Raw genomic sequence first — 27,239 nt, 5'->3', positions numbered from 1 at the left:
GTTTTCTACGTATTTTTTCCTTTAATAAGTACCCCTATTCGAATACACACATCACTGTATACGAGGTACGAGTACGTAATATAACGTAAGGATAACCGATTAAAATGAGATTGATATCGCAGGCCAAGTTTCCATTAACGCACTGCATAAGCTACACACTTTCGCAAATATTAATTTTTTTTCTCTCTCCCTAACAAAGCCTCAGAATGCATATTTTTATCGCTACCGTAGATTTAGTCCGAGTGTAATTATATTTAAATATGGTATAATATTAATAGGCGTTTATTATGGCGACTAAATTTTCTCGCCCGATGGTAGGAAGTGGAACGAAAAAGCAGAGGAAACGTGTGCCTCTACCTCGTCGTAATAATGTTTCGCCAAAATGGATCATTTCCTTTAAATTATTTCATGTTTCTTGAATTAAATTCGCCGGTATTATAAGTGCCTCGCTCGCCGAATAATATTGTAATTTTTTCCACTTTTGAATTCATAAACTGTTGGTAAAAAAAAAAAGTACATTTTTATAACCCGAGCAAATACCTTTCTCGCGTTTGTTTTTCGTCGTTTAAACGATACCGGTATGGTTTTCGCGAATTTCGAATCGACGAGCTTCCTTCTCGTGCTACGCGATATTTGTCGATATTTTTCAAAGGTTTTAGCCTTAGGCAAATTGGAAAATTGTTTTTAGATGAATTTTTTGGAGTAAAAAAAGTTTATATAGGTATGAGGCATAGATTTTGAAAAAAATGAAATGAACGTAAATAATGTTTGGAGAAATGTTTTTAATACATTCTTGTTGTTATTGTTGTTGTTGTTTTCAATTCTTTCATTCAACAATGACATTATGATGAAATGCTATGAAATTAAAATGATGTGCAAATTTTTGAAGTACGTATAGAAAAAAATGAAAAATTTATTTAAAAATACTGAAAAACTAAGTTGAAATTCATTTTAAAAACAGAATGAAATATTTTATTTGCCTACCTAACGTAAAATCATTATTTACGTATTTTAAAAAAAAACAAATAAAAAGAAAGGCAGACGTAAGTAGGTAGATGTATACATACTACATAATACCTTATATGTATATATAGGGTGTCCTGCTTCAAATAACCCCCTTCTACTGATAACACAGGCAACCCATCTTGATTTTTTCGATACCAGTTTTTCGAGGTTTTCGCCGCCCCTCCCTCTCCAAAAAAATCCATTGACCAACTCTAAATGATTCAAGGCAATTTAAGTAGTATAATTATTCATTTCTACTATTGTGTTGTTTTTTTTCAGGGCTATCGAGAATTTCATTGCTATGAGAAGTATCCGATTTTCGCGTCACTTTTCTTGGGAGGTTCAATCAGTGGTAAGTACCAAAAGTTCGCAAACTTGCAAATACTTTCAAGTCTCACATTTTAAAAAAAATGTTCGCTTTGAATTTGTTTCAAATAGAAGTCTTGGTAACCTTCAGTTTTACCAAATAGGTACCGTGTGGTCCGATCTAAACGTTGATCTGACCAAATATTAGATCAAATTGAATCGAGAGAGTATCCGCTAGGTCCAAATAGACATAATTTTATCAAACTTATCTAAATAGGTTGGGTTGGATTTAATCAGATCCGATCACTTTCCTCTAGACTGATATGATTTTATCGGTTCAGATAAACGCAGGTCTGACCAGATGTAACACCAAATTGGTTCCAAAGAGTGTCTAATCATAGAAAACCGGTCAGATTCAGATTGAATCTAATCACATCTGATCACTTTCCTCTACAGGTGGATATGATTTTATCTGTTCAGATGAGCACAGATCTGATCAAATCCAAGACCAAATTGGATTCAACAAATGTCCAGATCTAACCAGATCTGATTAAAAGCAATCCAACTTTTTTGGGGGGGAGGGGGAAGTTCGAGGACGGTAGAAAGTTTGTTTAAATTTACATATATGTATTTGATTATATTTAATCAAATCTGATTAGATTCGGACATTTTCTTTATTTCATTTGATTTTTAGATCTCATCAGAACTGCTCTTATCTGGACAGATAAAATCATAATATGATCAGATCTGATCTGATCAAACATATCCAAGCAGATCCAAACAGGTTTCTGATCAAACCACTCTAAATCGATAGAAGGAATTGGAATCAGATCCAATCACTTTCCTTTAGACAGATATACTCGTATGATTTTATCTACCTATTCAAATAAACGCAGGTTTGATTTGATCATGAACTAAATCTGCTCCTATGAACATTTTCCTGATCTGATCAGAACTAATAAGTACCTAACCACCCCCGCCCCTCGGATAATTTTATTTTGATAATGTTTAGTTCAATTTTGGTGGATTTCATTGAAATTTTTAGTAGGTAGGTAACTTTATTTTATAAACAATTCTTGCAAACAAAACTCAATTTTATTGAATTTTTATCAATTTATGACATTTTTCCCCAAATAAACGTAGAATTCGATTTGAAAATTGGCAAAAATTGAAAAAAAATGTTCTTGAATATTAGGAACGTTGGTTTTAATTTGAGTGATTCTGTTTTTTGAGATGAGTTTTGTCCATTAGACCTCAGAATTTTCTTCCAGTTTGATACCTAGGTACTTCAAATTTCAATAATAACAAAGAAACTTATTAATTCGAAATTTCACCACGTGCATTCCCCTTTTGGAAACTGCCACGTTTAGAAATTCGGCCCTACTAGCAGCGTACGCAACGCCTTTTTTCTCAACGTCAAACAAAAATTCATTAAATGTCTGTAAATTAATCATATTTCTATAGCGTTTTACTTGCGTTCTTACTGCATAGCTGCGGTTCTCCGGAACAAAAAGAAAACCCCCTTGAATTTCATCGTTCGTTTCACCTTTTCTTTAAAGACCCCTTTCGAGAAGAATAAATCATAAAATTTGATTTTTATTTTCCACAATATAAAGTTACAAAAAACAATACATTTTAATCACGAAGTGATTTTCAAGTTATTAAGATGTGGTTATTTGTATTGTTAAAAAAAGTTGCTATAATTTCCTCCTTTTTTCCCTCCCTTCTTTTTTCTCTCTGTTGTTGCCTATATAAATTAAGCAGGTAGAGGTAGATACACTCGTAACCGTAGTTGGCGTGTTACACGCGAATATGGTTTTTTACATTCGAATCAGTCACCTCTTTACACTAGGTAATTTTTTTTTCTAAATGTTTAAATGAGCACTGACTGACTATAACTGAGCCATATATAGCACTTTTGCTTTACGATATTATTTCATTTTTTTGTATGGTAATGAAGTTGAATTAATTTTAAGTAGGTAACTATATAATATTTGCCAGGAATAATAAATCTCACTATATGCATCATTTTTTAGCATTTTTTTACTCATTTTTGGAAAATACCTATTACCTACCTATCTAATTCTTTCGTTTCCAATTTACTACGTTATACCGTCTATCGAGTTATTACCTACGGTTATACTACGATAACAAATTCCAAGAAGTGTAAAATTCAAACACCTTCGTATATACTTGGACAAAATCGGTGTATATAAAATCAGCTCATAAAATTTTCACTCTATAGCTACGTCTGTACGAGGATCGATAAAATTAATAGGGTCTATACATGGGTATAGGATATCTAAGTAGTGGTATAACATTTTGGGAAACTTTATAAAAAATTTCTCGACCGTGGTGTGATCTTAAATACTTACTTGAAAATTTTCGCAGACGTTTTTCTCGTGTAAGGCGAAGAGACCTTTAAAGAAAACATGAAATCAAGGATCATTACGATAGGTGATATATATGCCTTATCCGTTCCTGTCTGTAGCCTTTTTCGATGAGTGCTCGATGGTTCCATCTAATAAATTTGCCAGTTTCCGTTTCCTATATAAGAGGTTTTTAGGAAGTTACGTTCGCGTACGAGTATATTCCGGACAAGCTGCGTATTAAAAGCATTCGCTGGTTTGGTTCTGTACGTCTACGTTGTACATTTGCCCGAATGCCCCTGCTCTTTCGATTCGTACAAGTCAAAGGTTGGACTCGACGCGACACGACCTTTGCAGTGTACCTGTACAAGTAGAGGTAATTTTCACCTAAACTTTTAAACATCAATTATTAATATTGATGAAAATTGAAAGCTAGATATTTTATCGCGGAAATTGCGATCTTATTCGAGTATATTGTGTACCTACCTGGTGAGACGACGTTGAAGAAGAAAAACGTTAAGCTAGAGGACTCGTAAAGTGATTTTATCGTGTAATAAATGCGCGTTGATAGAGGGAAAAAATGATACAATACGATGTTACAAAAGAATCAATAAAAAATAAATTTAACCAACTTTTCCGCATCCTTTTTTTTTCTCAGCGCGGAAACATATTACGTACGCTAATCCTTTTAAGAGGTATAACATCGGAGATTATACTCGAAAGAAAATAAAATTTAAAATATTCTTCGCTGTTAGTATTACTTAAATAAAAAGAAAAAAAAAAGGTTGCTAGCTCGACGAAAGTATTCCCTATTTTACCCTTTTTTCTATTACAGGTCAATGTTTTCTTCGGTACATATGTTACCCTTAATTTAAAATTACATTCGAAAGCAAAAAAACAGCATATAAAACGGAACACCTTTTTTTTTTATTCAACCTTTTGTAAAACAATCATATCAAGTGGCAAAAAGTTAATTAGTTATTGATCGTGGTTAAATTAATGTACATCTAAGTTGTGTGTAAGTTTACATACCTCTAACCCGTCTGTGAACTAGGAAAAAACTACGTTAGGGGTTTTTTTATAAGCGAGATTCACTCATTCAAAGGGTTTTAACTTCGATACACATGATATTGGTTTTTCCTTTACATCTTAACGTCGCAAAAAAAAAAGAAAAAAGAAAAAAAAGAAACCAACATATAATGGAAAGTTGTTTAAGGCGAAGTATTAGGTCGTCTCGTACGGTTCGCAGGAATATTTGCCAAATGGTGTTTAAAAGGAATTTTTTATACATTCGGACTGACATTTATGGCTTTTCGTCCCTAACCATTACATTCAATTTCCACCTAACATCTGATCTGAAATTTCCTGGGCGATATATAAACATGATTTACGTTTAAATTACTCACCTATCCATGTAGGCTTACGGTGCAATCTTTCGGTCATACCGTGCCGGTGTCGATAAGCTTTTTTAGTCGCGTCGGTAGGTATATTTATAGAATTTTCAATACGATCTGAAAACAAATTTTTTCTCATTAGAAAACATATAGGTATTATAGATAGATCCGTGTATGAGAGTAAATCTAGTCCTTTGCATCGTGCAGTTATATATAGGTAGGTACTTACCTATATGTACCTACCTAAACATTAAGTAAGTGAGTGAAAATACAAATAATTCTATATGCATCTTTTATCACGCTATTAATTGTAAGGGAGTACCAATCTGAGAAAAAAATTTTGGACCTGATAAATAAAATTCGAAACGGAACTCAAAAATACACCAACACCACCAGACCAAAGATAGTATACCTATGAAAAATTTCATTTTTAGATTTCTGTTAAATTTTCAAAAACTCAAATTCGGCGAATTTTCCATTTTTAAAAAAAAATCAAAATTTGATTAATTCAAGGTACATAGAAAGCTGGAAGTTGGTTTGCACCCTATTTTTGAGGTCACCCAAGTCAGTTGATACCACTGATTTCGAACCATTTTCTAGCCACCAGTAAATTTTTTAATCTTTCAGCCTTGGAAAAATTGTCACAAAAAATATCAAAATGAAATTCGATCATTTTTGATTAATTTAAGCACAACTTTCAAAATCCATTTCTATTAGTTATAAAATCCAAAATTTCCTTCTCTGGCAATTACCTGTTTAGATAGGTACATACCTATTTTGAAAAAAATGAATAATCTTTCGTTCACGAACAAACCAACATCAAGAGCTGAAATTTAGTGCATGCCTTGAAACCACCGAAATCGATTGATGACAGTTTTGAAGCGTTCTGGAGACTCGGGTGAATTTTGGAATTTCCCAGCTTCCGAAAAAAATTGTTACAAAGACTCAAAAAATAAATTAAAATTCAAAAAAACAAAAAAATCAGAATTACAATAATGGAAAAATTGCACAAAGATTCAAATCGTTTTGGGAAAAAATTTTCAAAAGAACGAAAAGTTGATGAAATTGCTAGGAGGGTTTGAAAAAATCTGAACAATTATTTCAAGATATCAAAACATTAAAATAATGTTTTAAAAAATGAAAAAATATTCGAAAAAATAAAAAAGTAGGTACCTATTTTAAATGTAAACAAATTAAGAAAAAAATTGGAAAAATATACTGATTGAGAATATCGAATTTATGGTAGGATTAAATTTTTAGCTGCTGAAATTGATTACAGCGCTTTCTGGAGCGATCCCACCGAGTTAGAAAAATACTAACTTTTGCTGAAGGTTTTAGCTTGATTTGAAAATGGTCGCAATCGATTCAGGGAGTCAATTTGAGAATTATATTTCCTGGTTTTTTATTTTTGTGGAAACTTTACCGAGTGTCCAAAAATAAGGGATTTTGACATGTTCTGATAAGCCAAAAGAGAAAAAAAATCCCCAAGTAAAAATTGAAAAATTGAGTAACAATCGAAAAATATGCTTTTGAATTATTGTTCCGATGCAAAATGAAAGATTCTTTCGTGTTAAGAATCACTCAAACGCCCATTTTTTGATGATTATTCAATTTTCCAATTTTCAGGCAGGGAATTTTCTCTCCTTTTTGATAACATCAAAATTCCTCTTTCTTGGGCACGAAGTATCATTTTTATCAGTGATCAGGCTATATTTCGGTCATTTTCAGCCAATTTCAAAAGTCCACCAAAAATCAATTTAGGCTGCAGAAAATTTGGTTTTGAGGTGTGGGTGACATGAACCTTCAATGAACCAAATTTCAGTCAAATTGGAGGTGTTGGCATTTGGGGGAGGGGGCTAAGATCCACAGCAGAGGTGGACGCATACAGGGGATTCTTGGGGACTTTTAGTATGTTGTTCAGCACACTGTGGGGGACGTGTATACCAAATTTCAGCTTGCCCCAAAACATTGCAAGCAAACACATGATTCCGAGCTGATTTACCTGGACTAAAAAACTTTCCAACAATTTCATTGGTTGAAATTTTAAATTATGTTTACAAACACAACTGGTGTACAATACGTATATTTACCAACTTACTTATTACAGCGTATTTTTAATGCACTTTGAATACACTATAGCATTACATACCTATAGCCTATTAAGATTCTGAAAACAAATTTTAAATTAGTCAAATAGGTAGGTACCTATTTATATTATGGAAAATTCTTTTAGCAAGTTTTTTGCGAGTACCTACTTGCAGGCAAAGTAGCTTACTTTAAAATTTAATTTTATAATTTCTTTCAAAACTACGAGCTGCATTAGCTTTCACCGTTTTATTTCTTTTGATAAAACACCGCATTTTACTCATTAAAACTGAAAACAATCACCTACCAAGTTTTACCATCCACTTTTGCGCGATAATCTAGAATGAAAAAAAAAATGAACCCTTTTTAAAAATAAAAACATTAAATATTTATAATGAATAAGAAGAATGGAAACTTGGAGGATTTTGTTTTTATTTTTTTGAAATAGACTGAATTCGCGCGATGGTGCCTCAACATATTAGGTAGGTAAGGTGCCTACCTACCTGTACAAACTTTTGGAACCTTTTCCACCAAATCCCCATACGTTATACGAGCATTTTGATTATGTCCGAAAATTACATAAAAAATTCATCTTCGATAACACAAAAAAAAAAAGAAAAAAAATACTTGACGTGCATTTTTAACGACAAATAAAAACTTAAGGTCGGTGAAATATTTAAGACTTATATTATCGAGGGGATAAAGTTTACTTTTTATTCGCACCAAATACGTTTATTTGTGAAAATATAACTCTAAAAATTTAAACAACTTTCGTATTTTTTCAATAAACACAAGTTTTTACTTTATTATAATTTAATAAAGTTGGTTTTCCTTTCAGGCGAAAATACCGACCAAAAATAACTTTACGGTAGTAGAAAAAAAAGCCCGAGATGAACATTTTTTTCGACTTCTTTTTCATCTTAGTCATAAAAGAAAATTGGGTTTTAATAAGCATTTCATAATTTTATCTTTATAAAAAGCATTTCTGAAAGGTTAACGGATTAATTTATAACTCGCTGGGTTATTTCGTCAACCTGAATGAGTTAATTTCAAATTTTCTGATCTGCATTTTCAACTTTAAATAATGGAAATAGTTTTAATTCGTTGCAACCGAATCTAGTTACCTACTTACCTTTTTTGTGAGATGTTTTCAGTTAGAAAAATCGGATATGAAAAATGGTTGATATAAAGTATATATACAGGGTATCCAAAAACGGAAAAGAACATAGTGCTTGTTTTAGTTTTCATGGGCATTATTTCCATTCGAATCTAAGTCAAGTTACAGGTGCTGCTTAGATCTAAAATTGGCTGGACACGAATTGCGTCCCGCGCCACGGGTGGTACAAATGGGTAGGCTCGAATTGCGTCCCAAACAGGCACGAATTGCGTCCGCTGGGGCAGGTATATTTTAAACAAAAGAAGTGGGTCAAAATAGAAAAAAAATGCATTCGGAGTACCATTTCGTCTTGCATTAACTAGGGCTAGGATTTTTATGCGCTAAAAAAACAGTTTTAAGCGCTTAAAAAAGCAGTTGAAATGGCCAAAAAAAGCAAAATTATGCGCCAAAAAATCTGAAAAAGCGAAAATAAGCGGTTTGTAAGTGCATCATGTGGCATATCAAAATGCAGGTATTTATAAGCAGAATGCAAAAATCCTATTGGATTCCCTATCAAGTTTAAACTGAATTATTTAAATCAGAAAAATATCAAAAATCATTTATTTTAGATTTAATTTTTGAACAAAAACATTAAATATACCTACAAGTGTCAGATTACAAGATTTAGGTAAATAAAAACTAACTGATTCAAAATTCAAACGTTCGTATGCAAAATCAGAGATCAAAATCATCAAAATGTTTTTTTTTTTTTTTTCAACTAAAATAGTTTGAAAGTGATTTTTTTGACAACAACGAAAATTCGAGTTTTTAGAACGATTTTTTGTCGTTTTTCTTCGAAATATGCGCTAAAGTACTTGAAAAAGCGCTAAAAAAGCGGTTATCGGCCATTTTTTGCTGAAAATAAGCAGTTTTAAGCGTTTATGGTCTAAAAAAGCAAAATTATGCGCTAAAAAATGTTGCAATTCGGCTTAAAAATGCATGAATCGCAAAAGAAACATTGTTATGCGGTACCTACTGCAGTGCATTCAGACAAGCATTTGCATAAAAATCCTAGCCCTATGCATTACCAATGTTATTTCAAATAACTTGACATCCATACGCTTGAACTCTAAAAGAATTGAAAACACATTTTCTTTGGGGGGGGGGGGGGTGTTCGATCAGAAATTTGCCGACTGATGTGACAAAAAAATACCTATACCTATTTTGCCGATTATAACATTGAACTTTTTAATGTAAAATGAAGTGTGAGAAGACAATTTTGCCACTAGATATACTCGTAAGTACTCAACACATATGATGGGTAGTAGCCATTAAGTTACGTATATTCATAGCCCATTATGACTTATAGAAAATTTGCATGTTCATTTTTCAATTTTTAGAAGCCTCAAGCAGAATTTTTTCGTTTTATAAAAATGAAAACAAAATATAAACAAATTGGCCCAAGCGTAGCAGGGGAAAAAGCTTTTGAAAATTTGTATTTTTATAAGTAAAAGAACAATTATTTTTCATGGGAGGAGATTGATTTTTTCGGTTCAAAATTTTCATAATTTGAATGATTTTTTTTTTAGAAATTTCAGCTCCACAAATGAAAAGCAAAAAGGTCCCATCGAAGTCAGAACAACGCATATTCGTATACGTTAATTTGTACGTATTCTTCTTATTTCTCTAAAAACGACCATCCAACCTATCTAACACCCTAACCTTGGGACGCAATTCGTGCCTAGCAAAATATTACTTGGGACGCAATTCGTGCCTTTTCGTACTTTCGGGACGCAATTCGTGCAGTGCCCTAAAATTAAGTAGTAAGTAAATTTTTATGGAACATCCGGTGAATATTTTCAATTCGTGAAAATCAGCTGTGAAAGTAGCGAATGTAAAATAATACTTATGGTCGTCGCGGAAGAAGTATGTAGGTAGGTAGGTAGACAGGAAATAGATCGGTATCTACGAAACAGAGACATTATTGCCATCCAGGGAACAGACCATAACACGTTAAAAGATTTCCGTTGCGACAATTTTTGGTACACATTTTGCGCATAATTTGCTTCGTGGGTAAATTTTATTTATTAAGCTTTTCGTTCAACTTATATGTTGCCAAAATGTACACATATGTCACTTTGGTAAACATCGATAAAACGGGAGATAAATAACATTATCTTGTATATAGCCACATTATTTTGTACTCCGTAGGTACCTCGTTTTACAAACACATAAATGCTATAAATGCAATGTACGAGTATTTCGAAAAGTATATGGCCTGGCACATACACTACCAAGTACCTACGTGCAAATTTTAGTCAAATATTTACTCTTCAGAGGAACTTGATTTGCACACGATGATGTGCGAAGTTGCGATATAAAAATGCTCATTTTCAAAACTACATACCATAAGTACTACGAGTAAAATGCATACAGCATATACCAATTTAGCAATAAAGTAGAAAAAACTAAGTAAGAAGTTTGTTGTTTGCGTTTTGTAGGTAGTAGGTACCATGTTTCGTTAATTGCATTCTTCGTCGTGTAAGCTGTCCTTATGTTAGTTACATTTTAGCAGCGATGTTTTAAATCGTTCGCGGTTTCATAGCGTTTAAGTAAACGGAAACCAACCATGCACAAAAGAATCAAATTCCCAGCTTTTAGATCGATAAGTTCGTTTTGACTGTCGTCGTCTAAACACAACCACCATATACTCGTACGTACAGGTTCGAACATCGTGCGAGTGGCAAAATGTAAATTTTATATCAATCTCTACTGTGGAGCGCGAAAATGTCGATTTTACAAAGTAAACTAGCCAAAGTTTGCTATTGAATTAGTTAACATATTTTAAATTTCTTTGCTGTTCTGATTGATTGGATATTGCTGTAGCAACACCTACGGTATCAGTTATTTGGAAACCTTACAGTGTGTTTACTTTTTGAAAATGTAATTCGCGTGATACACGTCCCAACGTAGATTTATAAGTAAAAATTAATTAGATGGTGGTATGAATAAATTCGATGCAACGTTTTAAAATATATTCACCTGTTGTTGTTTTGGTTAGCAGAAAAAAATCACTTGCCCTTCTTCAGACGTAGGTAGGTACTTACCTACATTTATCAATCGCATCAGTAAATCACTCTTACTAAATTATCGATTGGTTATGGTTTATATGTATAGGGTGTTCCAGGAACCGTCCGCGAAAATTAAACTGCAGGTAGAACTCGAAAAGGCGAACAAGAAACTTTATTATGACTGGTTGCCTATCTTGTGAATTGAAGGAGTTATGTGCTCTGCAAAACTGAAAATTTACTAATTTTTAAAAAATTATCAACAATAAGAAAATGGTTGAATCATTTAAATAATGCCCTTAACCCATAGTGCTCGAGTGGAAGAACAAAAAGTGATGTTATATGACGAATTGCCTATCTTCAAAATTGAAAGAGCAAACTTGATGGTACCCCCGGATAAGATGGGCAAAATGCCCTTAACCTCGGATTTCGATGAAACTCACAGGGTATGTTTAGTACCCTCAAAAAATAATTTTGGGCTCATAGCCCGCTCACCACCTCACCCCCCTCAGCCAAGAGGGCCAAAAACGCGTTTTTCAGGGTAAAAATTCTGTATCAGCGCGTAATTAAGATAAATTTATTCTGTAAACGAATATAGTTAGAGAATACATGGGGGCACCTCCCTGAATTTTTTCAGAATTTTTCATCTAATGGGGGGAGAAGGGGGGACAAAGAAAACTTTAAATCAACATTACTCCGGAACGAAAAAACATACCAAAACGATTTTTTCGTCAAATATGTATCTTTAGGTCTACTTTCTATAGAAGTCATCACCCAGCCACTTGGAGTGATGAGTCAAGCTCAAAAGCTCAAAAAACTCTCAAAAAACCACGTTTTTTACGTTTTTTTCCAAAAACATGGACGAATGGCGAAAATCGAAGAGAACAAGGTTGTTCAGCGTGAAATTTTACCTCAGAATTGTGTAATTGAAAATTCATTTATACCACGTGATCGTAAAACTACAAGCACAGAAGTATTTGTGCTTATATATCAAGATAGCTGAAAGGTAATATTCCTAGGTAAAATAGGTGAAATGCTCCTGTTCTCGGATTTCTGAAATTTTGATGAAACATTGTTGGGTACAATTAGAAAAAATGTCGGAGCCAAAAAATTCCCCCACCCCACCTTTCTGGCTCACAATAGCGAAAAAACGCCTGGCTGTCTTCAAATTCAAAGGGACAAACACAGATTGAAAACAGAAAAATCTTCAAATTCAAGGCCATCTAAATTTCTAAATTTTGAATCCAGTTTGTCCCTTCAATTTTAAAGATACTTACACAATAAAATTTGTAAATTTTCAGTGATGTGGAGCTCATAACATAATACCTTTAATTTTGAGGATAGGAAATCAGTCACTCGTTTTTTCGAGTAAGTAGTTAATATCTACAGTTAAATTTTGGCAGATGATTCCTCGAACCCTTGTAAATTTTATTCTTTTGACAGCAGCAATCCTTCCCTTCCCTGTCGTTCCCATTCCCTCTCTCTCCTCAACACCATCTAACAAAAATAGAATTCTGTCACTGAGCAAAGAGGAAAATTACAATGCTTGAAAGCCCTTTATTTTTACCACCATTCTTTTAATTAAACTTCGAACTTTATCGATCCCATTGGGTAAATCAATTCATTTATATTACTGGAAAAAAAAATTAACTCATGTCTCAAGCCCCCGTTTCCTTATGATTTTTTTTTTGCAAACGAATTAATTCCAAAATCATCTTTCATACATCGTCACAATGTATATTTTGAATCCGAAATGTGGTTATGATGGAAGTGCCCAGCTAAGGCTCCGCAAAATTCAGATTAAAATAGAAAAAAATTATTTCTGCATAAATTCTAATTGTTTTTTGGCGCTAAAACTTGATGGTATTAAGGTGAGTGTACCTATTTCAATTTTTTTTTTCGAATTTTGATGGAGCATAGCAAAAAGCTGTGGCCAAATGAGCTCAGCAAGACATTAAAAAAATTCAAAGAGTTTCACGTTGAGAAAATTTAAAACAATGTTCTAATCTTTTAAAGAATCTTATGATTTTTTTTAGTGTTGCTGATTTTCTGATGTCTTTGGAACTTACATAACCTTACGTGTAGGCTTAAAAAATCTCAAAATTCATGTTTTTCAAGTTCGGAGGTTTCCAAAATAATTTATTCAAAAAAACTGTTTTTTCCAGAATTACCAAATAAATTTTCGATCTTACTTTTCATTAAAACTGCTCGAAGGTGTGTTTAAAAACTCTCTAGTGAAATTTTTAATCCTCCAAATTAGGTACTCCCATCTCCTCCTGTTGCTCAAAAAAGCAGATAAAGCACTACTTGTGCTGTAGATGAACTGCTTTTTTTTGTTTTTTTTTTTACGTGCTATTTATCAATTTTTGCATGCGTAGTTCGTATTCTTTAGGTATTGTAGGGAAGTGAACTTCGAAGATCTTACCCCAGAGAATGCCTATGAACCCAGAAATTTTGTAAACCTTGAAGATGTACCTTTTGTAATTTAAGAATTTTTTGATTAGTAAATATTGAAAAGAATACTTACAGCAATTGTATTTGCGACATGATATGATGAGGGCAAGGGTTATAATGCCATCAAAAATTTTAAAATCAATGTTTTAGATTGTTTTGTACCTTTTTCCATTGCATTGGCTTTTTTGATCTTGAATTCAGAACATAACATACCGATGCTCCTTTGATTTTTATTGTCTCGACTCAAAATTTTTCTGCCTAAACCTACCTATTTTCTCTTCCAACAAATTCTCAATTTTTTGTTTGGAACAATCTGGAGGTCATTGCAAATTTCAACTGGGCAATGCATAGAATAAAAAGGTAGTGTACCATATACTTAATGAACTTTCCTAAAGAAAAAAATCCAGCACCTTGGGACTTTGAAAACAATGCAAATTCTATAAAAATACATTGGTAACCTTTTCGTAATGTACACAAAACGGATAGGTAATAAACGCGCGAACCTTCACGCAGCAACAGGTGGTGCTATAACAAATCAGGCCTTTCATCTAACCTACTTTTCATGTTTGCGAAGTTGCGATGAATGAAAAGCCTTCTGGCAAATCTGGAAATAAACACTGTTGTCTGCATCCATTCGATATATTGGTTTACTTTTCAATAAGTTAAAAGTTGAAACTATTACTCGTACGATATATTACATACAAGATACTCGCTATAGGAAATAACATTATTGAAAGAAGAGTGTAAATTCGAAATGATCAATGGCGTCATTTATTAAAGGACAGCCACGATGAGGAAGGTAAAAGATAGAAAGGCAACTGGCAATAAGAAGACGCAGAAAGCGATGAGAGAGAATTTCAACCATGTACTTAATCCATTGAACAAACAAACCCAACAAGTTCGCGGGGCAATTGAAATCAATGCAAACGATATAAGATTTTAGCAATTTGACTTTAACTCGAGAGCAAGGCGATACATTAAGTAAACGTGGTGTCGAAACGATTGCATATCGACTTGAAAGTCTCAACTTCGTACCTACAGAATTTCATCGTGTAGTAATAGCGGTTTAAACGCGTCACAAACAAACAGCCGGTGTACGAGTAGTTGTACTCGTAGCTGTAGCTTCAAACAAAAGCTGCGAGTGTCGCCTTTAATTAAATACTGTAGCAAGTAGCTCGTCGCCGAGCGATGTAGTCGAAAGGTCGATTATTCTGTTTTCAACCTTTTATTTGTACGCATTTAAAATGTGCGTTTCGGAACACTTATTTCGTTTGTTGTGTTTGTGACAGCATTGATGCCGAGTGAATATTAATTAAGTGCGGCAGGCCAACGATATACCATATTATCCCTTTATATACCGCATTATTCGCAGCTTTTAACATTCGAAATGCAGACCAATACTATACATAGTAGTGTATTCGATATATCGTATAATATATAATATACTATACTCGTACATGAAACGTTGGCTGGCTCGGGGTATTTCACCATTTTCTATGCATGGTCATTTATACTTCAACGTAGATATATTACAGATTTTTTTTCCCTCTCTGTCTCTCGAAATATCGCTATATAGTATCCGTTGTAAAACTCCGACCATTATTTAATGCCGGTCATTAGTCGCTTTTTAACTCGCGACCGTATTTTTTTTGGTAATTTTTCGCCGATTTCGTTGGCCATTTAATTGAATGCTGAAGGGGTGTGGAGAAAACGGGGCATTTCATCGGTTCAAATCGTTGTTAGGTAAACCGAATCACATAACAAGGAATAATGATGTAATTTAAAGCAACACGACGACGATAGATGGATGCTGCTGCAATGAATCAAGACTTTATCGTTTACATACACGTATCCAAAATTTTGTCTCATACTGTTCTATTCGAATCATTTAATAATATTGCTAGCTGCTAGCCAGAGAAGGTTCATCGACCCGTAGGAAAATTTTTCTCGCGGATAATAACACGAGTATGGCATACACGGTTTATAACATTAACTTTATGATCGGGTGTTTAGCGGTTTTGTAAAATATCATCAACGTATGTACAAAAACCATACTTGAAATATGATATGAAAATCGGAAAAGGGCATATATGTGCTTTCTGTCTACCCACAGAGTCCCTTCTTCCGAAAAGTTCATTTTCGAAATACACATTATGATGCCTATTTGAACTCATATTTTTGACCTATCCAATCAATTTGTTGCGATTTCAGTGATTTTTTGGATCTTACAGTTTAGGAAATACTGTAATAAAAAGAGTCAAATTGAAATTTGATGTCAGCTCTCGAAAGCCGCACGCGACTTCTCAAATCAATCTGAATACTTTTCAAAAACCAAATCCCTTTTGTGAACACCTATCTTTTTTTCAAAAACAGAAACATTTTTAAATCCACTGGAGGCTTTACTTAGATATCTTACAAGAGAAGTATCCCAAGCCCAAATGACAGAAAACTGCTACATCGAAAGAGCATGCAAAAATACATCACCAGTAAACATTTCAAAAGCTGAAGTGCATTTTTAAAATTTTTGATAAATTTTTGAAAATTTTTGTATCTACCAAAAATGCAAAAAAATCAAAACTTTGTCAAATTGATCTAAAAAGCTGAAATTTGACATGTGCCTAGTTTTCGACCAGCCAACTCGATTGGAAACAGTCCCAAATCATTTTGAGCAGTTCTGGAGCTTCCAGCAGATTTTTGAAAAGTTTAAATTTCTACAATTTTTTACCCAATGAAGTTGAAAACTGAAATTCTTCACACCCTAATTTCTTAATGGTGTTTCAAATGGTTCTGAAGTCTGTATAGTCATTTTGTATTTTAAAAATTACAGATTTTCAAAAAGTGCCATAAAAAATGCACAATTTTGCTTTTGTGCGTTTAAACTCGATGAAAATTGATAAGTACCTAATCGATCAGGTGAGCCATCAACATTACTTGAGTTAATTTCGACAGTATAATGGTATTTTTTGAAAATCTGAAATTTCCATGATATAGCTAGAAACTCTAAAACGGCTTGAAGTTACTTCCAATCGACTCAACGTGTTGGAATAAGGACATCGACACAAATTTCTGGCTTCTCGACTTCATTGGATAAAATTTTGAGGCAAAGCCAATTTTGAAAAATCTGCTGTTAACTCCAGAACTGCTCAAAATGATTCGAAATGTCTTTCTAATCGATTTGCGGCGGTCGAAAATAAGGTGCAAACTTCTAGGTTAATGTAGTAAAATTTCTGAGTTTTTCGTATCTTTAGCCCAAATTTGATTTTCGACAATTTGTCCAAAAATTGCAAAATGAACTTTCACATGTGAAAGTCTGGTTTATGTTTTCGCATGCTCTTTTGAAATTTAGTTCTATCCGGTTCAAAACTTTTCTACCGGTTGAAATCTCTTTCTCGCCAAAAATAACCACAAATTGTGTTCGGTGGTCAATTTTGCTAAATTTCAGCATTTTATGCTGATGTATCTGTCTATTTGCGAACGAGTGATTTTCAATTCTTTTTTTTTTCAAAAATAAATGCAGGAAATTCTAGATTTGACCAAGAAAAAAGATGAAATTTAAAAATTTGTGCCTAAATCAATCAAAATACGTATACCTAGTTCACAAATATGGAAAAATCAGAGTTAAGAGGCATTGAATTGTATGTATGTTGTTCCTTTTTTGTGATAAGTTTTCTTGAGCAGTTGAACCCAAAAAATTTCTGTCTGACACCCCCCCCCCCTCAGTTGACTTGGAGAGGTCGAAAATCGGGTATAAGCCAGATTTCATCTTTCTACCTCACTTTGATCAATAATTTTTATTTTTTTTGTTGTGAGTGTAATTTTTATCAACTTTTTCATGAAATACGTCAGAAAGAGGTCAAAATAAGACAACTGAATAAAAAACTTTTTTTGATGTTTGAAATTGAAAATTGAATTTTTTCGAATTTTGATTTTTTTTGTGAGGAGTTTATTTCACCGAGTGAAAGGGGTTTTTCAACTTTTTCAACAGATACGTAAAAATAGGGGTCAAATGGGTCAACTTCACCTATCAAAACTTTTTTACATGTTTTAAATCGAAAAATCGCATTTTTTTGCAAACTTTGAATTTTTTAAAATCAACTTTGCAACATGTTACCATCCCAATTTTTTAATATATGGTTTAGCATGAAGAGTTGTCCTTAATATGTATATTTTTCGGAATTTTTGAGAGTCGGAACGATATGAAAACTACGTTTCGAAACTTTTTGAGCTAATTTTTCGTACGAAAAAAGTGGCAACACTGATTTTTATGATATCACCAAAAAGCCTTTCAAAACTCCTAACTATGGAAAAATGTTCCATTTTGGTAGGTACCGCGGTTATCGAGTAATCCACTGCTGAAATGGATGATATTTTAGGTTCACTGAAAACTTTGACACCCCCTGGCTGCCTTTAAAAATGGGCTAGAGGGCTGCGATTAGCGCCATTGGTCATCTCTTTGGAACCACTTCTTGGTCCAAGTGACGTGGAATGGCACTCCCAGCTCCAGTCACTTTGATCATAATGGCAAAAATCTGTTTGGTTTTTTTTTCGAAAAAGAAAAACTACATTTCAACGTACGTATTTTGAATGAAAAATTTTAGTTCCATCCAGAACATTTATAGAGAAGAAAATGGCTCCATCTTCGTGAATTATTACAACTCACTTTGATCAAATTTTGAGTTCTTCGTGGAAAAAGGGTCAACATTTTAGTTCTTAAAAGTTCGCCAAAAATCGAAAAATCAAATTCAACACCTGAAACGTCTTTTGTTATATAGAAACATTTTTTCCCACCCAACTCACCTTGATCGCGGGGACACAGAAACGTTACTAATATGAATGTAAAGCTACTTGCTTCACATTATGGGTCCTCCTAAAGACCCCACTTTGAGGGGGGATTTCCAAAAATGAGTTTTTCACAAAAAAAAGAAGCCAAATCATGTCTCCTGTACGTCGTAAATTTGCTACCAAAATTTAATCTTCGTGACATTTTTTTGTTGCATGAGTGCCATTTGATGTTTATTATTTGACGCTATTCAGTGACATTGGGTGAAAATTTGACTTTCCACAACGTAACGCTAACTACCAAACATTGGTTAAAGATTCATTAAAAATCAAAACAACCACTCGATAATTAGTATGAAATTAATTTCGAAATGCTTATTTATCTGTCAATGATGAGAGCCAATTACAAGAAATTCTATCCAACATTTCTCGCAGTAGAATGAAATATTTGAAAAATACCCCGATCCCTATACTCCGACCGACATTTTACGGTAATTTGCGGAATTACCAAGCGTTAAATTAATTTCATTAATATTTTCTTCTCGCTCGCATTATCCAAAATAAAGCGAATCACGTTGTTTTTCAACTTTTACGTAGTAGCTAATAAAAACTTGATACAGTTATTGCAGACGACACATTATTCATTTGGAATATGAAATTAATTTCGTCTCGTCTTAAACTTAAAAATATCGTAAGAACTAATTCGCAAGAATTTATACGCGATGCGGAAAAACGCGTCTTGTTTAAAACTTCTCATTTATGGCGAAAAGCGATGTCGCATGGAATGAACAATAAATTCAAGAGGGTTTCGCAACAAAACACGATACTCATGCCTTCAACGAATCGGCAACGTTAGAAATTATGACGGCAATTGTTTCGAAAAAAAGAGCAAAAAAAGACGAACCTGTCTTAATTCGTAAAAATACGACTTTTTTCCGGTCCCTTTCTTTTCACCGACTTTGATCAATAAATAATGACTCTCGCTCCTACAGCGAAACAAAACGTACCTATACGTGAAAAAAAGAACACATTCGACCATATTTTGCGACGACGTAGACGTACCCTCTACCTACCGTGTAAAACAACGGAAAATCCATTTATTGCGATGAAAACATAGGTTTTGAAAATTTTTTAAACTTTTGAAAAATGCGTCAAACGTATAACATTAGAGAAAAATAGGAAGAGGAAATTGCTGTCTGTTGTTGTTTGTGCTGCGTTGACAAATTCTCGCTATGCCTACGTATGAAATTTATAAGATCGTTTTGTTACGTTAACGTTGTGTTGTGTCGGTTGCGGTATTTTAAATATTACAAAAACGTCGTCTGCTGTCAAACATGACCAAATATTTGTAATACCTTTCTATTTGTAGACAATAAAAGTAAACCCTAGGTATATCTATAAAATAAGCTCAAAGTTTAATTTTTCGTTCGTCGTAACCTCCGGGTTCTATACGTAATAGCATACGACGACGAGAGACGACGAAACAAGCCGATGGGATCATTTCGTAAGGAATTTTAGACAAGTCGATTTGGAAATATTTTTCGCTACGGACTTTGTAGTATACTCGTAGCGTGTACCAAGTTGGCCATTTCAAGAGGACAAAATACTTGAAATACTTCGCCAGACAGAAGGGATTTCTTCTTATCAACTGATAATTCGACGAGATATTAAATCACGCTCGTTACTCCAGTCCGTACGTATGATATTCGCAGAGTAATTAATCTTCGATTTAAAACTCTTCTCAAGGTGCTATATCTGTGTATAGGGTTGTAGAGCCGAGCCAAGTGACACGTAAATAGGCCGGAATTCGCGAAACAATGACGACGTAGCCTATAGTATACGAGAGAGGCGAGATAACACGATAAATGTTAACGGTAATTTCAACGGGGCTAGTTTTACACCAACACCATCTATACAATAAAAATTAAGCCTAATTAATTCCATCGTTAGTAATGACCCTTGTCTCGGAAGATTTTTCCTATTAACTGTTCGCGCCGCGTCTCTCAAATATATAAAACACTAAAAGCAAACCTAACAACAATGGCCAGGAAATTACATAGTCTAAACCAACAACAACGTAAATAACAGTCGGAAAAGCTATACTCGCGTAATGACCTCTCACTCCATCGAATTTCCTTATGCCTTAAATTTTTCCTTCTTATACCAGTAGTACGTCTAGCTTTACGTATACACGTAACAGAACCGTACCCCTCCCCCTCACCAGTGCGTAGATAGGTATTTTGAAAATGTATCCTTTATTTACGTCGTCGTTCTTTGAGAAAAATTTGCATTCCAGCGCGTGCCTAGCTACCAGCTATGATATTCTTCTCTCGTGAAAGATAAGTTATGCACCCAGACTTACTATGTACTATGTACCTACAAATTACTATGTCATCTGAAATCGAAAATTTTCACGCGTAAGATCACGATATTCAGTCATAGTAAGTACTTGAAGTAGTTGTAATTAACACCCGCACGCAAAATTCGTGTTTGTTTTGTTTATTTATTAACTCGTTTTAGTCACGACTGGAATTACTTTGCCTAGTTTTGTAAAATCATTTTTTTTTTTAATTTATCCGTTATTGTTAAAGAATTTGCTTAAAACGATCTAGAGACTTCTAAAATGGCCAACAAGCTCCAATAAAAATTTGGGTGAATTCTCTCGAGCGAAGGAAGTTTTAAATTGAAATATGTACCATTGTTAGAAACTCTACAGGATTTTTTACGCTTTAATTTATGAAAGTTTAACATGAATAAATTCAACAGTTTATTGATTTTTTTCTTTCATAAGTTCTCAACATCAGACCTGATCTAAAAAAAATCAACGTCAATGTTTCCAAAAATGTTTGAAATTAGTCACTTCTCAAGTTTTTAATCGTACCTAAGTACCTATGGCATAATTTTAAGAATGGAAAAAGCTTTTTCCCAAGTTTTCCAAAAGTTACCAAGAGTAAACAAATTATAAGTAACTAAAAAACAACATGTAATTTAACAAAAAATAATCAGTAATTTATACAAAAAATTACTGGTAATTTACCAAAAAAAATCACTTGTTAATTCACTAAAACCAAAACAAATTATGTACTAGTAATTTACCAAAATAAATTCCCATTGGTAATTTACTAGAAAAATAACTGGTAATTTACCAACAAAATAACTGGTAGTTTACCAACATACCAACAAATTTTCTGGTAATTTACCAACAAAATTATCTACTGGTAATTTACCAACAAAGTTACTGGTAATTTACCAACAAAATTACTGGTAATTTACCAACAAAATTACTGGTAATTTACCAACAAAATTACTGGTAATTTACCAACAAAATTACTGGTAATTTACCAACAAAATTACTGGTAATTTACCAACAAAATTACTGGTAATTTACCAACAAAATTACTGGTAATTTACCAACAAAATTACTGGTAATTTACCAATTCGCTACCGGCTAAACCGGCTTCAATTAGGGGGGGTTAGCTAGTGGAAGATTGAGGGACAGGGCCATAAAGAAATACCTCATGAAATAGTATAGTTTAGCTTTTGCTGCATTGGCTCATCTATTTTTACTTTAATTTTGTTATTTGATACCATTTACTCTCCACCTCCTCTCAGATGTTACTTTGTATGTTTTTTTGTTTTTTTTCTGTTTTATTTTTTTCTCTCTGTCTCTTTACCATTACGTTATATTACCTCTTTCTTTGGTTTCATATGAAATATTTGCATTTTTTTTATGCTTGTTTCTGTGTCTTTTTTTCTATCATTGTTGATCTATTGTTTACCGGCCCCCGCTCGCCCAGGCATAGGGGTGTCGTTAATTTGTGTAGTACATAAGCTGTCTTGTAATAATAATGTTGAATGAAAATTTGAAATTGCTGGTAATTTACCAACAAAATTACTGGTAATTCACCAAAACCAAAACCAAAAACTGGTAATTTACCAAAATAAATTACGCTTAATTTACCATAAAAATTTCAGGTAATTTACCAAAACAAATTTTTTTTTCCTACTGGTAATTTACCAGAAAAATTACTGGTAATTTGCTAGAAAAATTACTGATAATTTGCTAGAAAAATTAAAAAATTACTGGTTATTTACCTGGAAAATTACAGGTGATTTACCAAAAAAATTACTGGTAATTTACCAAAAAAATTACTGGTAATTTACCAGAAAAATTACTGGTAATTTACCAGAAAAATTACTGGTAATTTACCAGAAAAATTACTGGTTAACCGCCAAAAAAAGTACTGGTAAGGAGGAGTCCCAATAAGGCCATTTTTTGGTACCAGACAGTTATCGACTGGACCACTCTTGAAATGTTGTAATAAATGTCCCAAATACAAATTAGTGACTAGTTAACCCAAAATGATCATTTTTGAGCTCCAGGGGTTCCTAAAATTGTGAATAAAAGAAGAATTTTAGGAACCACTGAGAATTATTTTCAAACACTTTTTTAGTGTAAAATATCTGTTTGAACCCGATAAACGTTATGCCGTGTGATTTTTCTGTTTTTTGACCCTCGAAGAGCAGAAAAGGACAGGGTTGATTTTTGGAAAATTTTGGAACCACCATTTTGAACCTACCCTTAGATGGAAGCTCTACAAAAAAGGTTCTAAAGTACAAATATAGAGGAAGCTTGACTAAACTTTTTCATCAGGATAATTGAATGTATACGAGTACTTACGTAAAAATATTACATTTGGTGCAAATCGCAGGTTTCTAGTTTTCCAGAGATTCCCAAAATATCGGAATTACGAAAAATTGGAAAATTGAATTTTTGAGTCCCAGCGCAAAATTTTATTGAGCTCAAAATTCGGTGGGATGGACGTCTTTTGGATACTAATAAACTGTGAAAAGCTTATTAGCGGGGTTCAAATGGGGAAGTTCAAAATAGTGGTTCCAAAATTTTCTAAAAATCAACCCCACCAAAAGTTTTTGAAAATAATACTCAGTGGTTCCTAAAATTCCTTATTTTATTCACAACTTTGGAAACCCCTGGAGCCCAAAAAATGACCATTTTGGGTTAATTAAGCACGGATTCGTATTTGGGACATTTATTACAATATTTTAAGAGTGGTCCAGTCGATAACTGTCTGGTACCTAAAAATGGCCTTATCGGGACTCCGATCCTTTACTAAAAAAAAGGACTAGTAATTTACCAAAATAATTATCTACCTACCTACCTACTGGTAATTTGCTCAGAAACGTCTGTATTCTTTCAACAATCCTTATGAATTTATCAAAAATCACCAGTAGGTAATTTTCCAAAAAATTTTATGGGTTAATTTACTAAAAAAAACCTCACATACTACATTTTCCCCACATTCATAAGAAAAAAATTAAGAAGGGAGTCAAATTGTTCTACCTACTTGTACTTTGTACACTCATTTAAAAATATACGTTTACGTATATGCACCTAGCTCTCTTCAGTAATTTCAAGACGAGAAATTCGCTTCGAAATACACTTTATTATTCTTTTTAAAATGCTAATGCATTCTTCCTTCCAGTTGGAATTCTCGTGAAAGATTTTACTTTTAAATTGTACAAACGCGGATGCGATAGTGATAGCCGTGAAACTTCATTTTGAAAAATAAAAACGTAGCCGAACGAGCGTAAAAATGATACATATAAATAATTCGTTTCGATGATTTAATAAACCAAGAAAAATTTGCATCATTTGTGTGGAAATATTCGTACGTAATTTTCGCTTGTGTTTTTCGTAAGTTGCTGATATACGAGTGAAATTTATAGAGAAACTTTTACACGGTGAAAAAAATGGCGTTGTCGACCAATTAGCTTTTGGAAAATGAAACGCAAAACAAAGAATAACAACGATTTTGTTTCTGCGTTATAGGGCTTTGTGAGAAATATTTCAACTTACTGTAATAATTTTTCACTTTTATCTGCTGCATCCTCGTATCATTTCAGTTTCGCACCACTTACGACCCTCATTTTTACATTCTCTTTTCAACGCTGAAATACCTACCGTGTACTAGTCACCAGGAATGCTAACTTTGGTGCAACTTTTGTCGTTGACGTTTTTGCCATCTTTTTTTTTTATGACGCTTGTTTAGCCTGAAGGGGGTTAATTTTATACTGATGGATTGATAAGTTATTGTTTTCGAGTGTGGGGAAAGTTTCAGAATGAGAAAGGTAGCTATATAGGTACCTACGTAAGTATGATTAGAGCGTATCAAGATGCGATTATTTTTCCATCGCATGAATAGAGATGTAAATGATGATCGAATATGAGTCGCAAATTACGATTACGTGGGTACTTCGGAGACTTATTGAGAGCATATAATTTTACCAATTCTTCATCGCTAAAAAGAACACGTGCAAATGTTTTACGTGCGGGTGGATACTTACGCATTTTTTTTTTCTTGCAAAATGTCAACAACTCGTGAAATTATTTTCCTTGAAAATTGCGCTAAATTATTCTCAATTCTGCAAAAAGATGTATTTTTATTCGTATTTTTGGTTTTGAAAAGCCTCGAAAAGGACATCCATCGAGTGGCATATTTTTAAAGTGTGTTTCATGAGTGGCCTATCGCCTTCCACCGGTGAGTAGGCAACTTATGCTGAGCGTTAGTGAGTATGTTTGCCTACCTTTTGGATTACAGGTACGGATCAGCCCATATGAAAAATTTTGTTTTTCAATTTTTCTCAGAAATTTCAACCTAGCTTCAGATATTTGGAAATTATGATATGTAAAAGGTTACACTTTGTGGCCCTGAATAGCTTAAATATTTTGTCTGGAATTTTTCCATGTAGATGATCATCGTTGTATTTGACCAGAGAGGGCCAAACAAAATAAAATATCCGAAAAAACATGTTCAAAAAGGTTGATGATTTTTACTATTTTTTTGAAAATCTCCAAAAGTTTTCCTCTTTAATTTTATGAATGTTTCGACGAGGAAAGTTCGGTTTTTTCAATGTTGTATTATGAATTTCAAACAATTTTGAAGGTGAAAAGATTTCTTTGAAATTTTTTTGAATTTTTTTTCTACTGGTGAAAAGATTTTCAAGAAATCAGTTTTTTAAATTTTTTACTTTGACGCATCATCATTAGAAAAAAATAAAATAAAATAGTTTTAGGGCTTGAGGCCAATATCTTGGAGGAAAAAAATGGAAAAAAATTCAGCAACGCTTGAAAAATAGGTATTGAAAATTTCCAAGAAATTGCTTTCTATTTCTCCTAAGGACGAATAAAATTTTGGTTAACTTGATGACGAATATGTAGGTAGGTACCTATACATTTTTTTATGCAAAAATTACGAATTCTTTGTTTGGATGACGAAATTTTCTCCAACTCTGAAGTTTTTCGATTATTGGAAGGTAAGGATATTTTGAAATCTGAGCCACCAACTGATTCACCTGTATCAACCATGAAGATTCTTTTCGTCAAGTTTTGAATTTAATTATGGACATGGGTCGGGAGCCAAAATATATATGTAAGTAAGGCATGGTAAATGACTAAACAAGTCTTAAAAATATGAACCGACGAAAGAATAAGTATGAGATACGGAAATAATACAATGCAAACAATAAATACGAGTAGGATTAAATTATGAACTGAATACATAGTAAAATAAGTAAGTATATCAACAAGTAAAATGGAATATTAAATGAAGCATTCACCAAACATTAAAAACCAATAATATGGGTATAATCTTGCAAAAAAAAAAAAAAAAAATGCAATATAGCTACATCAGAATAAAGTGGAAATATTTATTACTACATCGAATCGGATGACACAACGAGAATCCATTGATGGGTTTTCTACACTTTCATATACATTATCGAGGAATAAGTACCTATGAGATGTAGAGCACTTGAGATAAAAATATCGTTTCAAAAATATGCCTTTAGTTTATCGCTGTGTATAGAACATAGGTAGGTAGTAGGTACACGTATAAAATATATAGGTACACATTTCACATACAATTTCCTAATTTCGTTTCAACGTTGCTTTTTTTTTTGTTAGCAACAGGGTAACGGATAAAATACCTTTCTATACGTATTGAAAAGATATCCATCCCTTAACAATTGCTCTCATTTAAATAATTGATGCGGCGGAAAAAATCGCGAGAAGTAAAAAAAAAGGGGGAGCTCGATTAAAAGCTCGCGGCAATTCACAACGGTAGGAAAAAAGATACAATACAAAGAATTGAAAAATATTTCCTACTCGTGGCTATTGCTTGATATGAATTTTATGAAAGATTTCTCGTCGCTGTTTTGTTTTATGCACTGAGAAAAAAATTAAAATTGCGCTTTTCGCAGTTTTCCAGATGAATGAAAATACACCCGTTAAAAGGCGAAGGAAAAAATTAATTACAAATTGACGGATATCTCGCGATAAAGTAGCTATAGTCTAATTTGCTCGTGGGAAAAATAGCGATTGCGAAAAGTAACTTCGATGGTAAATATTTATACACCTCTGAATAGCTTTATACTTATCCGTTTTTAATCATCGAAATGGTCTTGGAAAGTTAGGTATGACAAAGTTGCCATAATCCTCGAGCAAATAAAAGTATTTAAAATTCAATATTTTTATTATCGATTTTATATATTTTCTGTGAGGTTTTTAAGACCACCAACAGCTGCGACGATTGTTTTCCAAATAAACTTATACAATTCGGCAAACTTTCGCCAACTTGGACAACTTTCTTTTACAGCTTCGATA

The 27,239-nt window shown here is 33.1% G+C and overlaps 1 protein-coding gene across 1 annotated transcript in view; it reads left to right on the top strand.

Moving 5' to 3' along the window:
• The window catches only part of LOC135836103 (protein O-linked-mannose beta-1,2-N-acetylglucosaminyltransferase 1-like), a 104,823-nt gene that overhangs the window by 63,779 nt on the left and 13,805 nt on the right, over window positions 1-27,239 (top strand). Inside the window, exon 3 of the mRNA XM_065350721.1 lies at window positions 1,285-1,357. The gene's annotated coding sequence lies outside the window, so the exon portion shown is untranslated. The remainder of the gene's footprint in view (window positions 1-1,284; window positions 1,358-27,239) is intronic.

This window comes from Planococcus citri, chromosome 2 (genome assembly GCF_950023065.1).
Source record: "Planococcus citri chromosome 2, ihPlaCitr1.1, whole genome shotgun sequence".
Lineage (NCBI taxonomy): Eukaryota > Metazoa > Arthropoda > Insecta > Hemiptera > Pseudococcidae > Planococcus > Planococcus citri.
The sequence above is the reverse complement of the archived record's forward strand: the minus strand, read 5'-3'. Positions and strand labels throughout refer to the sequence as shown.